Here is a 15,621-nt window from a genome sequence, read left to right on the forward strand (position 1 = left end):
AGCGAGGTCGTCCGGGGTGGGGGCGTTAGCGAGGTCGTCCGGGGTGGGGGCGTTAGCGAGATGGTCCGGGGTGGGGGCGTTAGCGAGATGGTCCGGGGTGGGGGCGTTAGCGAGATGGTCCGGGGTGGGGGCGTTAGCGAGATGGTCCGGCGTTAGCGAGATGGTCCGGGGTGGGGGCGTTAGCGAGATGGTCCGGGGTGGGGGCGTTAGCGAGATGGTCCGGGGTGGGGGCGTTAGCGAGATGGTCCGGCGTTAGCGAGATGGTCCGGGGTGGGGGCGTTAGCGAGATGGTCCGGCGTTAGCGAGATGGTCCGGGGTGGGGGCGTTAGCGAGATGGTCCGGGGTGGGGGCGTTAGCGAGATGGTCCGGGGTGGGGGCGTTAGCGAGATGGTCCGGGGTGGGGGCGTTAGCGAGATGGTCCGGCGTTAGCGAGACGGTCCGGCGTTAGCGAGACGGTCCGGCGTTAGCGAGACGGTCCGGCGTTAGCGAGACGGTCCGGGGTGGGGGCGTTAGCGAGATCGTCCGGGGTGGGGGCGTTAGCGAGATCGTCCGGGGTGGGGGCGTTAGCGAGATCGTCCGGGGTGGGGGCGTTAGCGAGATCGTCCGGGGTGGGGGCGTTAGCGAGATCGTCCGGGGTGGGGGCGTTAGCGAGATGGTCCGGGGTGGGGGCGTTAGCGAGATGGTCCGGGGTGGGGGCGTTAGCGAGATCGTCCGGGGTGGGGGCGTTAGCGAGATCGTCCGGGGTGGGGGCGTTAGCGAGATCGTCCGGGGTGGGGGCGTTAGCGAGATGGTCCGGGGTGGGGGCGTTAGCGAGATGGTCCGGGGTGGGGGCGTTAGCGAGATTGTCCGGGGTGGGGGCGTTAGCGAGATGGTCCGGGGTGGGGGCGTTAGCGAGATGGTCCGGCGTTAGCGAGATGGTCCGGCGTTAGCGAGATGGTCCGGCGTTAGCGAGATGGTCCGGCGTTAGCGAGATAGTCCGGCGTTAGCGAGATCGTCCGGCGTTAGCGAGATCGTCCGGGGTCCGGCGTTAGCGAGATGGTCCGGGGTGGGGGCGTTAGCGAGATCGTCCGGGGTGGGGGCGTTAGCGAGATCGTCCGGGGTGGGGGCGTTAGCGAGATCGTCCGGGGTGGGGGCGTTAGCGAGATCGTCCGGGGTGGGGGCGTTAGCGAGATCGTCCGGGGTGGGGGCGTTAGCGAGATGGTCCGGGGTGGGGGCGTTAGCGAGATGGTCCGGGGTGGGGGCGTTAGCGAGATGGTCCGGGGTGGGGGCGTTAGCGAGATGGTCCGGGGTGGGGGCGTTAGCGAGATGGTCCGGCGTTAGCGAGATGGTCCGGCGTTAGCGAGATGGTCCGGCGTTAGCGAGATGGTCCGGCGTTAGCGAGATAGTCCGGCGTTAGCGAGATCGTCCGGGGTCCGGCGTTAGCGAGATCGTCCGGGGTCCGGCGTTAGCGAGATCGTCCGGGGTCCGGCGTTAGCGAGATCGTCCGGGGTCCGGCGTTAGCGAGATCGTCGAGAGACGTTATAGCAATTGCAGAATCGGAAATATGACCAGTTCTATGAGGTAATTATAGGATATAGTGTGGATTCCCCATACCCAGGTAAGTAATTTAGAAATAGTGCTTGTAGGTACTGGGAAGGGAGGTGGACGTGACGGCTGGGTGTGTTATAATCGATGAGCTGATAACTTGGTCTGAAAATTCGGTCGCTACAGCACGGAAAACACATAGGGGCGAAAAGAGAGGGGGAGAGCAGGGCAAAAGTTTGCTCTGAGTGAAAAGAAGCAGAAGTAAGAAACAGTAGGAAGAGAACGAGGAAAAGTGCGAAAGAGCAGGAAACAAAGAAAGACGGTGATTAAGAAGTGGAGAAACGGAGACCAAAGGAAAGGGAGATGAAGGGTGAGGAGAAAAAGAGTAGAGACAAGCATTGGCCGTGGAAGTGCGTAAAAGCAGGAGCTGGTGATGGTGATGGTGGCAGTGCAAAGCTGCAAGTAACACGAGAGCGTTATTGTAAACAAGCTTTTGGCATTGCTGTGGGGGCGCGGGGCGGGAGCGCATTGCTTTGAAGGCTGATGGCTGGGTCGGGGGAGCAGCTTGGGAGGCATTCCATTGAAGTCTGGTGCGAGGCTGATGGGTTTGACGTGCCCTCCCTTTTGCTTTTTCGTAAAGCTTTGAAGACTTGTTTTTTTACTGAGGCATACCCGTGATGGTGCACTAGGGGAATTACAATCTGGATGACCTGCTTGGCGCCTTGATGCCCTTGGGCTAAGTTGCGCGGTATAAGTTTCCTTTAATTCATTCATTCTTTCACGCGCGTCTCACACGACTGGATCAAATGAACTACACGTAATCCGCGCATGGTCAAGAGTTTGTTTCGCCTACTATATACTTGCTTATTAATCCCTGCGGGATATAATAGCACAACCTAAAAATTAACTTGTGTACGCAGTTCCGAAAGTGGCTCAATCTGAATACCTCCCAGTCCGCACAAGCACGCTCTCTTAAGCCCCACGTCACCACATACACGTGGCCACTGTTCCAATGCACTTCCTATTGGGTTAAAACAATCAAATTACGTAAAAGCAAATAATGAAGGAAAAACGCCCCCATGCGTGAGGGTGTTAACAGCTGTTAATTGCCCACCTTGTAATCTGGGGGGTAACGCAAGCCCATGTATCCCCTCTGGGGGTGGCGCCCTTAATGGGTCCCGATTCGCCCAGAGCCAATTTAAATCTGTGTGATACAGGAGATCCAAGGCCCCCTCCTTGTATTCTGCAGGGCGACGTTCACATCATTTTACATTATGCCACTGCGGGTAATTAGATGCCTCTGTTAAAGAAGACGGGTCAGAATTATAGAAATGTCTCGCTACCCGTTATCGAGCATTCACATTTTTATTTCAGGTTTTATAGAGAGCAGTGGAGTAGGGAAAGCAGGGGAGTGGAGTCGGTCAAATTTTAGACTGTTTGAACACAATCCACCTCTCCACTAGGGCCAAGCCATAAACTCAAACTGTTTTTTACGCAGATGATGGCCTGCGATAGTCACGTGATCGCGCACCGTGGTACCCACACTGTTGCCGCACGTTCTGGGTAACTTCCTAACCTGCTGGTTGTACCCAAGTCACACACCCAGTAATCGAAGTTCCCGGCCCAATAAAGCTACTGGAGCGCACTGTTCAAACAGACTTGTTATATGATTTTCTAAACCTCCATTTAATTAACCAGTGCAGCAGGTACATAAGCCAATGGCTCTCCAGCTATATCAAACCTTTCCTATTTCATTACTAGCTGCAACAGACTAGAAGCAAACCTCATGTGAGATTCTCAACCAATACATTAGATTGCTTTAAACCTGTGTTGTTGGGGAAACATTCTACTGTGCAATTCCCAAGCCACCTAGAGCTTAAAACTATGAGGACACTTACAGAAATCTATAATGTAACTTAACTGGCAGAACACTCAATATAATATAACTGGCAGAACACTCAATATACTTTAAGAAGCTGCTTATTCTGTGGTTGGCACAATGGGCAACTCTAAGTAACCAAACAAACCGTGGGCATATAGTTATAAAATACCAGCTGTAATTTAAGCTTTGATTAGAAGTCCTGCCTTTTCAATGGGCCACCTAGATGCAGACATGATCGCTTGTTTGTAACTATTAAAATGATCATTAAATTAAAAGCAAAGTTAAGCAGCTCGAAAATAACTGACCAGCTGGGTACCAAACTCAATTTTGGTTCTAGGTTTCTCAACGGCAGTGTGGCCAGTGGGCCCAAGTGTTTCCAGTCAAAGCCCATAACTGTTTTGGTAAGATCTGATTACCTGCATTACACACTCTCAGATTTCCAGAAATATGGGCGGGAGCATTGATGCAAGCAGTACTGCAAGCTGCACAAAACCAAAAAGGGAGCAGCCCAACGCTACACACACAACTAATTGTGTGTGGCGCACCTCTCAAGGCACCACGCCTACCCTCCCAAAGTAAGGCTGATATTCGAGATACTAGCTCTCACGGTGTGCACTTCCCCAACCCACACTGTTCCCAAGGGATGATCCCAATGATCTATATAGATTTCTGCCCACTATGGATTGCAACACCAAATACAAATCTCCAAAAAAACAATAAATTGATGCATGTCCATCCACTAGTTGTCGGATTCCAAATTTTCTTTATTCTTCTTTAATTGTGCAAAAACGCCGGGCAGCCAACGCGTTTCCTTTTTGTAAAAAGAACTTAGGATGATTCTTCTGGAGGTGATTATAAAATAATGGTAGAACTCGTGTCCAAATGTGACTCAATTGCAAATTTCTCCTGGCCCTCCTTTTGTTTCAAGACACCTCTAACGTCCTTACCGGTTATTGTGCCTATAGCTTCAAAGTTATTTCAAATGTTCCAATGGTCTTATGACTTTTTCCTAGTAATTGGCTACTGTGCCTGTGTCACGGCTTATAGAGATAGCAACAATTCATCTTCTTCGGTGCTCAAAGAAATCAACTGCTTCGTAGGACGTCAAAAAGCAGTTGATTTCTTTCGAGTGGCGTGAGACAAGTACAGAGAATGGATTAATTCCTTTCCCTTGGGGATTTCTTACCCATGTTGACAACACATTTTTGAGTTTCTGCGAAGACTAAAATTTAACTAATTGTTCTTCACAATCTGCACTGGGCGGACTATTTACCTACGGGAATAGTGACCTGGTCATCCCACCCTCAGCACCAGGAATAGGAATAGGTTGCCTCTCCTTCCCTTCTGTCCTGATGAAGACCCGCAAGTGGAGGTTTTAAATCCCCCTATACAAAAAAGTCGGGTCAAAACGTTGACACACATACCCCAGCAAGAACCTGTATCATAATATATCACCCTGCCCTTTCCTTCTGATGGTGCATTCATGCACAGAAAAAAAGATTATTAAGTTGTTCAGTGAATTTGAATATGAACAGGTCTCATTATACTGGTTTGCGTTGCATTAAAAAAAAAGCAGTACCAATGCCGAATAGATACCAAGTTGACGATCTACCGCCTGTTTTTCCCCTTTTCTTCTATTTTAAGCACAAGCACTTTCCTCCCCTTACAGTTTTTTCCTTTGCGCAACCTACTCAAATCTCCAAATGATATGTTGTAAGATCTTTACCAAACCTTATTGCATTCAGAAATGTTTAAGTAAATACCCTTTGACCAAACTGAATGTGGGTGGGGGTTTTCTTTTTGTCCTTTTCTCTTTCAGGGTGCTAACCACAGACTAATTCATGATCATTAATGTATTGATTACTAGCTGTTGACCATTTAGTCAGCACAAACTATAAAGTATCCTATTTACTGAGCAATACAAACTCATACATGATTTTGTTGGTATATATAATAATGTTCCATTTGTCCCATACTCCTTGGTTCTATTTTTAATATTTAATGAATTTGCAATATCTGAAATGTGTTATGCATTTATTGTATCATTTTTATGAAATGACTAGGACATATTTTTATCCCACTCCAGTAGTTCTTTGTCAGATAGTCCTTTTTCATTCCTTATTATTATATATGTATTACGGGCTTATAAATTGTTACTGTATTCCAATGTATTTCTTTTTATCTATAATAATACAAACATTTGAACACAAAAAGAACATTCTCTCATTTGAGATTCGGTAGCAAGAGGGGCGTGGCTTGGACGCCGATCGGGATGGCGGCGTGAGCTCGCAGCTCCGCGCGGAATCCCGCTATTTCTCCTGTTTTTTGGGACCCTAGGCGACCCGGAGACGACGCTCCTGCCCTCTGAAGTGTGAGGGGATAGCTGGGCGTAATCGGAGAGTCACTGGGGGACTGCTGGCCCCGAGGAGATCGAGAGAAGAGGCGGCCGAGGTGTAGCCCAGGGTGTGAAGAAAATGGCGGCGAGGTGATCGGACGGTCTCGAACTTCGGCCCTGAGTCCGGATGTCGCCGAGTAGCAAGGGACCCTGCACCCGGCTGTCCGACACACTGAGATTGGCGGCGCGATGTCCTGAGACCAGGGGACGCTGACCCGTTTCACCCAGAAGATCGGGGGCCCTCGTTGGCCACCGCCCTGAGACTCATCCTTCCCCCCGCAGGCCAAAGAGGGGTGACGGGACGGAGCCCGTCTGCCTGGCCATTGACCCTGAGAACGTCGGCGGGGACATAGCACTGCCCGGTGCCCGGTGGCCGGCACGGACCCACGGGCGTACTCGCAGCACGGGTGACCGGACTTGTGACGCAGCGCCCTGACATGGCGGCGATCGGAGGGCCGATGCCCGGGAGCCGCGAGGGGGACTCGGCGACATCGACTCAGCTGAGTGAGAGTCCCTCCCCGGAGCTTGATCAGGAACAGCGGCTGAACCGGCGTTTGGATGCCATCCTTGAGGCGATCACCTCCACTAAGGAGGCTTTGCACAATGACATTGCCCAAGTTGCCACGGGCCTGGGGCTGCTACGCGCGGATCACGCGAAGCTGGCGGATCGGGTCAAGGATCATGACCAACTGTTGCTGGACCTGAAGCCATCGGTGGTGACCGCGGAGCACAGGATCACGGACATTTTGGCCCGACTGGACACACTGGAGCGGAGGGCGGAGGATGCCGAAGGCCGCAATAGGCGGAACAACGTGCGGGTCGTAGGCCTGCCGGAACGGATTGAGGGGGAGGATGCGGTGGCCTACATGGAGAACTGGTTTCGCACTGTGGTGGCGCCGGAGGGGCTTACTCCATTCTTCACTCTGGAGCGAGCTCACCGGGTGCCCGCTCGCCCGCCGGGGCTTGGCCGCCCCCCCCGACCGATGGTGGTGCGGCTCCTCCACTACAAGGACCGAGATCTCCTCATCCAGCGGGCCAGGATGTCGGGCCCTTATGAGGTGGAGAACAGCAAGGTAACGATCTTCCCGGATTATACGCAGGCGGTCCAGAAGGACAGGGCATCGTTCCTTGCTGTGAAGAAGGAGCTCAGGGAGGAAGGCATCCAGTACTCCTTGTTCTACCCGGCCAAGCTGCGGATCATTATGGATGGCTCCACGCACTTTTTCCAGACTCCGGACGAAGTTTGGCAATGGCTTGAGTCGTATAGAGCGGGGACGGACAGATCGCACCAAAGTCGGCGAGACCAAACCAAGCAGCCCCGGGTGCGGCAGTCACAACGCATCAGATCCCGCAACAGGCGCCAGCGGGAGAAGCTGGAGGCTCAAATGGCGGCGGAGAAGAGGGATGCACTCGCAGCGACGGCGGCCATCACAGGGTCGCAACAGAACAGTGAACGGGCCGAAACGGACTCGGGAGGGGAAGGCAGCAGAACAGGAGAGGACCTTTCGGAGGCAGAGAGCCAGAAGGGGCCGATAGTGACCCCACAGACTTCGGATGTTGTTTTCTGCGGCTGAGATAGAACTGGGACTAGATCGGGACTTCATGGTAGGGTGATATCCTGTTGCTGGGGGGCGGGTTGCCGGGAAGGGGAGCTGTGTGTTTTGGAGGGGATGAAGTGCGGGATGCGGGCCCCGCTAGCTGGGGTCGGCGGCGACTCACCCCCCTTAGGCCCTTAAGGTCGACTGTGGTGGAGACCACAGGGTAAGTGTGTGTGAAGTTGGATCAAGGTTTGGATGGGGGCGGCCATTGGGTTCGTGTGCTCTGTCCTGGGGAGTGGGGGTTGGGGAATGTTTCAGTTTTGGGACTGTTTGGGGGGGGGGCAACTGCTTTGGGGGGGCCATGGACCGTTGTTATTTGATTCGGACTATACGGAGTTGGAATGGGGACATTACCTAACTTGAAATGCCTAACGTGGAATGTCCGGGGGCTGCGGACTATGGTGAAACGTCACAAAGTGCATGCATACCTGGTACGCAGGGGGGGTTCAGATTGCTATGCTCCAGGAGACCCATCTCACTAAAAAAGAGTGCGCTGCCTTGCAGAAAAGATGGCGGGGCCAGGTCTTTGGCACCACTTACTCAGCGTATGCCAGGGGGGTCTTGATCTGGGTGAGGGCGGGAATACCCTTTCAAGTGCTGAATCAAGTAGTAGATCCGGATGGCAGGTTTGTAGCGGTGGAGGGGAGGTTATATGGACGGGATGTGGTTTTCTGTTGTGTTTATGCTCCGAACACTGACCAAGGCCGATACTTTGATAGCCTCTCGGGGTCCTTGGCCTCTTTCCTGGCGGGTCCGATAGTGCTAGGGGGGGACTTTAACTCAATTACGGATGTTGCTCTGGATAGGTCCCATCCCCCCCTAGTAGACTCTCCTGTGCGCAGGCTGGCCGCGCACAGGAAGGACTGGCAAGAACGATGGGGGTTGCTGGATGTCTGGAGGGAGAGGCACAGGGGAACCAGGGACTATTCCTTCTATTCCGCTCTCCATGATCTACATGTCAGGATCGATTCGGTGCTTTGCGGGGGGATCCCTAGCCCCATTGATTACCCATGCGGAGTACCTGGCTAGGACTATATCCGATCATAACCCCCTATTGGTGCATATTCAGTGGCAGAGGGAGCGCTCAGTGATACCAACATGGCGGCTTCGGCCGGAGACGCTAGAGGATTCTGTGTTTGATGATGCGGTCCGGCAAGGCATTGATAGTTATTTCGGTGTGAATGAAGGCACGGCTTCGAGTAGATCTACTGAGTGGGATGCAATGAAAGTGGTGGTGAGAGGGGTGTGTTTGGGCAGGTTCTCGAATGCTCGTACGACTGTGCTGAATGACCTAATGAAAGCGGAGGAAACTTTGAGGGACTTGGAGCGCCGCAGGCCGGCTAGGCCAGGTTTACAGGCCCAGTTGTTGGAGGCGAAGGAAGTGGTAGCCGCGGAGACGGAACGTTTGAGATGTTATGACTATAGGCAGTACATTATCAGGGCACACGCAGATAGGGACAAGGTGGGTACCCTCTTGGCCAGACTAGCTAACCCGGAACTTAGGGGCTGCCCGATTCTCAGCATTAATAATGCGCAGGGAGAGATGGTGTACTCCCAGGCAGCTGTATTGGACCGCTTCAGGGGATATTATGAGGAACTGTACCGGAGTCAGCTGGGAGTGGGGGTTCAGGACATCGCGGACTACCTTGGGGAGAGGCCGCTTCCGGTCCTGGACGAGGAAGACGCGAGGGAACTGGGTGGCCCGATCACGCTCACGGAAATTCGGGTGGCCATCAAACATATGGCCCGTAACAAGACGCCCGGGGTGGACGGACTGCCAATCGAGTTCTATCAACACTATGTGGACATCCTGGCGCCCAGGCTGCTGGTGGTGTACACGGAAGCCTTCGAGAAGGGGGCATTGCCTGGGTCCATGAGGGAGGCCTTGATAGTACCGCTCCTCAAGCCTGGCCGGGATGCCGCGGATGTGAGGTCTTATCGCCCGCTATCCATGCTGACGGTGGACTATAAGATCCTGAGCCGTATCCTAGCCACCAGACTGGCCCCGCGTATGACGGGCCTGGTGCACAGGGACCAGGCCGGGTTTATACCCACGAGGAGCACGGCGATGAATATCCGCCGCCTGGTGGGAATAATGGACGCCATCTTGGATGAGGAGGGAGTGCCGGCGGTTCTGTCCGTGGACATCGAGAAGGGGTTCGATAGCTTGGAATGGCCTTTCCTGGATGGAGTGCTGGAGAGGTTTGGCATGGGCGACAGGTTTCGAAGGTGGACGAGGGTCTTCTATACCTCGGCGACGGCGAGAGTACGATTGGGCGGCCTGGTGTCTGCGGCGTACCCGGTGAGCAGGGGAACACGACAGGGATGCTCTCTCTCCCCTCTGTTGTTTGCTCTGGCGATGGAACCCTTGGCGGTCCATGCGAGGTCAGGCGACCGATACGCGGGGATTGTGAGTGATGGGCTATGGCATTATATATCGCTCTATGCGGATGACTTGCTCCTGTACCTAGCTGACACCTCGGGGGCATTGGTTGGAGCGATAGATCTGTTGACTGAGTTCGGCCGGCTGTCGGGCCTTAAGGTCAACTGGGCGAAGACTTGCGTGTTTCCGCTGAGTGCGGGATCGCCAACCCCTAGCAGCGATCTGGGTGTGGTATGGGAACCCTCTTGCATCACCTACTTGGGTGTCCGCATTTACCACTCGGCTGCGGACCTTTTGGAGGGTAACATTGGCCGCTGTGTCCGGGCGCTGCGGGGCAGCTTGTCTTTCTGGTCGACCCTCCCGCTGACAGTCCTGGGCAGGATAGCACTGTTGAAAATGGTGGCACTCCCCCGCTTCCTCTACTATTTCCGTACGCTGCCTACCTGGATTCCCCAGGCGGTGTTTAGGGAACTGCGGTCGATGATAACTGGCTTTCTATGGGGGCATGGCCGCCGCAGAATAGCCCTGAGCACGCTACTTCGCCCCAAGTTGGAAGGGGGCATGGCCGTGCCCGACCTGGAGTTGTATTATCTAGCGGCGCAGTTGCAGGTCCTTACGCAGAACGTAGCCAGGGTGTTCCGGGGACCGGAGGAAGATCGGGATCGGGGAATACAGCGCCACGTGCTGTCCTACATCATCATGCAGCAGCGGCTCGAGTTACGGGCCCTCACCATGGAAGAGCGGACGCTCCGGCTGTGCTGGCAGAGGAGCCTTCGGAGAGCGAGGGCACCGCGGCCTTATGCCCCGGAGATCCCGCTCGGGATGTTGACGGCGTTGCCGCACAGAGGGGATTGGTCCCCGTTGTTGGAATGGGAGGAGGCAGGGTTGCAGGTGGTGGGCGACTTGTACATAGATGGGGCTTTGGCACCGTTCGAGGTGCTTCGGGACCAGTTCGGACTGCCTGAGGGGGGCTTCCTCCTACATGCGGCAGTTGTGGCTGCCGTACAAAAGCACTGGAAGGAGGGGCTCTTGGAACCCGCAACGACTATGGCGTGCCAATATGTGGTAATGGCGGCTGGCACATTCAAAGCTGTGACGTGCCTCCATAATAGGATGCTGAACGAAGGGCTGGAACCACTCCACGGGCTCAAAGCTAAATGGGAGGCGAGCGTTGGCCGGCCCATACCGGATACGGCATGGGGCCATATCCTGCGACGCACGAGGAAGGGCACCAGGAACGCGCGCTTTCAGCAGGTTCACTTCTATGTGCTCCATAGGGCCTATTTAACTCCTGAGAAACTACAGCGGTACTTTCGGGTGCCGGATGCCTGTTGCCCCAGGTGTTCGTCCCTAGGGGCGGACATGGACCACTTGTTTTGGGGGTGTCCACAACTGGGGACCTATTGGGCGGAGGTAGGGGAACTCCTGAATGAAGTGACTGACAGGGAGGTAGAATTCGACATGGCGGCGTGCCTATTGCTCTGGTTCCCGCATACTAAGCACACCAAGGTGACAAGTAAATTCATAGACCTGGGTCTGATATTGGCACAGAGGGAAATATCGTGGCACTGGAAGTCCAGGGGAGGTCCCTCACTGCGTAGGTGGAAGAATGAGTTGCTGCGGTGGTCTGACTGCGAGAGTGTGCTCCGGATGAAGCAAGCAGTAAAGTTGGGGAATGAGAAGGCACTGGATGCAGCGCGTGCATGGGAGTTAGTGGTACAGGCTTTGCGTGATTCTTTGGTTGAGGATGAGGAAGGCGAGAACTAAGCCGCTGGACACCGCGGGGCGAACACCGAAGTATGGTACTAAGCACTGTAGTGGACCCATCCAATTCGATAGGGCGAAGCACACACCTTAGCAGTTGCCAGGGGAGGGGGGGCCTTGGGGGGGTTGGATGCAAGGGGTTTGGGGAGGGCCGGAAGCCATTGGAGGGTTGCTTGTTAGGGCCTTGGACCTATTGGGACGGTGGGCACTGAGTGGGGGGTAGGCCGGCTGGGTGGAACGGCCAGGTGCGAAGGCCCATATAGCCTAGGGCAGGCCCCGGCTCGAGCGATTTCATAGATTACCACGGAGATGGCTGACGGGTATGTTGTTGTGGGTGGGGGGGTAAAAGCAGATACACAATACGACCTTCCGCCAGGGTCCCAATGGGACGTACACTGTGATGTGTTCCTTTTGAGCGATGTAATATGCCGCCCGGCCTCCGGGATGCGGGCTGAATGGCTGTGTACGACTGTGACCTATCATTGGACGGGGGGAGCCCACAAGTGTACTGGCTGCTTAATTGTATCCTGTGGTTTATAACTCTGCAATAAAAATATAATTAAAAAAAAAAAAAAGAGATTCGGTAGCAATTTAAGAGAAGTTATAGCCACAAATCACTAATACAAAGAATAAAACATCCATATGATTTAGCAAGCAACAGGTGTGAACTTCAGAACCTCTTTAGGAGGGATATTTTAAGTGGTACAACTGAAACATTCCTCAAAACTCCAAGATGTAGAGCCAGAAAGTACATGTAGCCAAAACATGTTAATTCACAGTGTTTCAGTTAGCGCCTACTTGGCATGGTACCATGGCTCACCGGACCACGCTGTTAACTCCTGAAACATTTCATATGCAGTGCTCCCACGTGAACTGGTGGGGAAACTGCAGGTGGAACTGTGGCTGCTCCCATGCTCAGATAAGTTTACTTCGGAATGTACAGAGAAGGAGGGTAATCTGCTGGATCTGGTATTGAGCACATGCAACTATACAGGGTTCCTTAAAGGGCACTCTCTGATCCCCATTGAAGCACCAGCTCACTTTGCTTAGGACTCATCAGTAATCATCGTGAACACAAATCTTTGGTTGCGGGCAAAGAAGTGGACGTCCTGCAAGAAGAAGTCATTGTGCCCTATGCTTCTTAACGTAATGCTCAACAAGCAAAAATACTTCCTCGATTAATTTACGATAGGTTAATCTCCCTTGGCAAATTGCATGGGATTAAATATAGGATCATTAAGGTGGCTAATCCATACTTCATTCTACATTCACACAGTGTGAAGATTTATGGATTGCTAGGGCAAGAACGGATAAAAATACCTGGAACCTTATAATATTAAATTGATTCTGATTAATTGGGACATTACACAATTTATTCCAGATTCATGAACCAGTGCATATAAATATATCTGACTACACCAAGACTCAAACATCTTAAAACTGCACATTGGCAGAAATATCACTCCAGTTTCATGTGTTGTAGGAACGGTCCTTATATTTTAGGTTTACCTTAGTTGTTTATCAATTTCTAACAAGGCAGAAAAGTATCTCTGTCTCTATTTTGCTCTTGATTGGTTTTCCCATCCCTGCTTACTCCCTTTTGTCACTTTGTCCCAGCCTTTCTATTCCTTCTCCTTTTTTCAGCTTTTTCCACTCTTGCTCTGAGTCAAAGGCTTATTAAACCTAATCTGGACCCCAAAGTGAGTGACAGTGTCCACTACTGTCATTCACAGTCCCAAATTATACAATACCAAGACTTGTGTACAAATGCAACACCACTACTGTGCTTATATTAAGTTACTGAAGAATGCCTCCTTAAAGTTTTCCTCTTGTACGGTTTATTATTTATGTACAGAATTGGAATTAATGCCATCGCTGTACTGCTTACCCAATCACCAGACGTTAACAACATTTTCTGTACTGTGAACCAGATATTGTTTAAGTTTTCATTTCCGTTCCCACAGTTGCCTTCAGGTATTCTTCGGCAGGTTTCTCTTCCGTTTAACTTCTGGGGTCCAGTGGAAAGTTGTTCTTGTGATGGAGTCTTGTTCTCCACTGAGGCGGCGTTCTAACCATCTTTTTCTCATAATAATGGTGTCCATGCTCTGTTGCTTGCGTCTGGTGAGCAGTTCCTGGTTGGAGATGGTGCACAGTCAGAAAATGTGCAATATTCATCTCAGGTCATCTGCATAGTCAAGGTCCTTCACTGTAGAGAACAGGGTCCATTTGATGGCTCTGGATTGCCTTCAGTTGTGTGCTGCATCACCCAGTTCATGACTAAATTAATGAGCAATGGGGACATCACAACAGTCTGTAGAAAGCCTTTGACAGTATTCGCTGTGACAGTCTCTGGTGTATACTAAAAAAAATGTAAATTGATACTTGTATTTTTTTTTTTTTTTTAATTATATTTTTATTGCAGAGTTATAAACAGCAGGAAAAAGTAAACAGCCAGTGCACTTGTGGGCTCCCCCCGTCCAATGACAGTTCACAGTTGTACACAGCCATTCAGCCCGCATCCCGGAGGCCGGGCGGCATATCAGATCGCTCGAGAGGAACACAACACAGTGTACGTCCCATTGGGACCCTGGCGGAAGGTCGTTTTACGTATCTGCTTTTACCCCCCCACCCGCAACAACATTCCCGTCAGCCATCTTCGTGGAATCAACGTAATTGCCCCCGTCGGGGCCTACTCTAGGCTATTCGGGCCTTCGTGCCAGGCCGTCCCACCCAATCAGTCTGCCCGCCACTCAATACCCCCTGTCCCAGTAGTTCCAAGGCCTCCACCAGCAACCCTCCAATGGCTTCCGGCCCTCCCCAAGCCCCTCTACAACTAACCCCCCCAACGCCCCTCCCCCCTGGCAACTGCTAAGGTGTGTGCTTCGCTCTACCGAACGGTTCCACTACAGTGCGTAGTGAGATACTTCTGTGTTCGCCCCGCGGTGTCCAGCGGCTTAGTCCTCGCCGTCCTCATCCTCAACCAAAGCATCACGCAGAGCCTGTACCACTAACTCCCATGCACGCGCCGCATCCAGAGCTTTCTCATTCCCCAACTTCACTGCTTGCTTCATCCGGAGCACGCTCTCGCAGTCAGACCATCGCAGCAACTCATTCTTCCATCTACGCAGTGAGGGACCCCCCCTGGCCTTCCAGTGCCACGATATTTCCCTTTGAGCCAATATCAGGCCCAGATCTATGAATTTACTTGTCACCTTGGTGTGCTTAGTATGCGGGAACCAGAGCAATAGACACGCCGCCATGTCGAATTCTACCTCCCTGTCAGTCACTTCATTCAGGAGTTCCCCTACCTCCGCCCAATAAGATCCCAGTTGTGGACACCCCCAAAACAAGTGGTCCATGTCCGCCCCAAGGGACGAGCACCGGGGGCAACAGGCATCCGGCACCCGAAAGTGCCGCTGTAGTTTCTCTGGAGTTAAATAGGCCCTATGGAGCACATAAAAATGGACCTGCTGAAAGCGTGCGTTCCTGGTGCCCTTCCACGTGCGTCGCAGGATATGGCCCCATGCCGTATCCGGTATGGGCCGGCCAACGCTCCCCTCCCATTTAGCTTTGAGCCCATGGAGTGGTTCCAGCCCTTCGTTCAGCATCCTATTATGGAGGCACGTCACAGCTTTGAATGTACCAGCCGCCATCACCACATATTGGCATGCCATAGTCGTCGCGGGCTCCAGGAGCCCCTCTTTCCAGTGCTTTTGCATGGCAGCCACTACAGCCGCGTGTAGTAGGAAGCCCCCCTCAGGCAGTCCGAACTGGTCCCGGAGCACGTCGAACGGCGCCAACGCCCCATCTATATACAAGTCACCCACCACCTGCAACCCCGCGTCCTCCCAGTCCATCAACGGGGACCAATCCCCTCCGTGCGGCAAAGCCGTCAACACCCCGATCGGGATCTCCGGGGCATAAGGCCGCGATGCCCTCGCTCTCCGAAGGCTCCTCTGCCAGCACAGCCGGAGCGTCCGCTCCTCCATGGTGAGGGCCCGTAACTCGAGCCGTTGCTGCATAATGATGTACGACAGCACGTGGCGCTGTATCCCCCGACCCCGGTCTTCCTCCG

The 15,621-nt window shown here is 53.1% G+C and overlaps 1 protein-coding gene and 1 long non-coding RNA gene across 10 annotated transcripts in view; one reads left to right on the forward strand and one right to left on the reverse strand.

The window, feature by feature from the left end:
• The window catches only part of RALGPS2 (Ral GEF with PH domain and SH3 binding motif 2), a 1,046,762-nt gene that overhangs the window by 800,362 nt on the left and 230,779 nt on the right, over positions 1–15,621 (reverse strand). The gene's annotated exons all lie outside the window — the stretch shown is intronic.
• Positions 1–15,621, forward strand: part of LOC147747841 (uncharacterized) — a 492,480-nt gene that overhangs the window by 535 nt on the left and 476,324 nt on the right. The gene's annotated exons all lie outside the window — the stretch shown is intronic.

Source organism: Lissotriton vulgaris, chromosome 1_1, assembly GCF_964263255.1.
Source record: "Lissotriton vulgaris chromosome 1_1, aLisVul1.2, whole genome shotgun sequence".
Classification (NCBI taxonomy): domain Eukaryota; kingdom Metazoa; phylum Chordata; class Amphibia; order Caudata; family Salamandridae; genus Lissotriton; species Lissotriton vulgaris.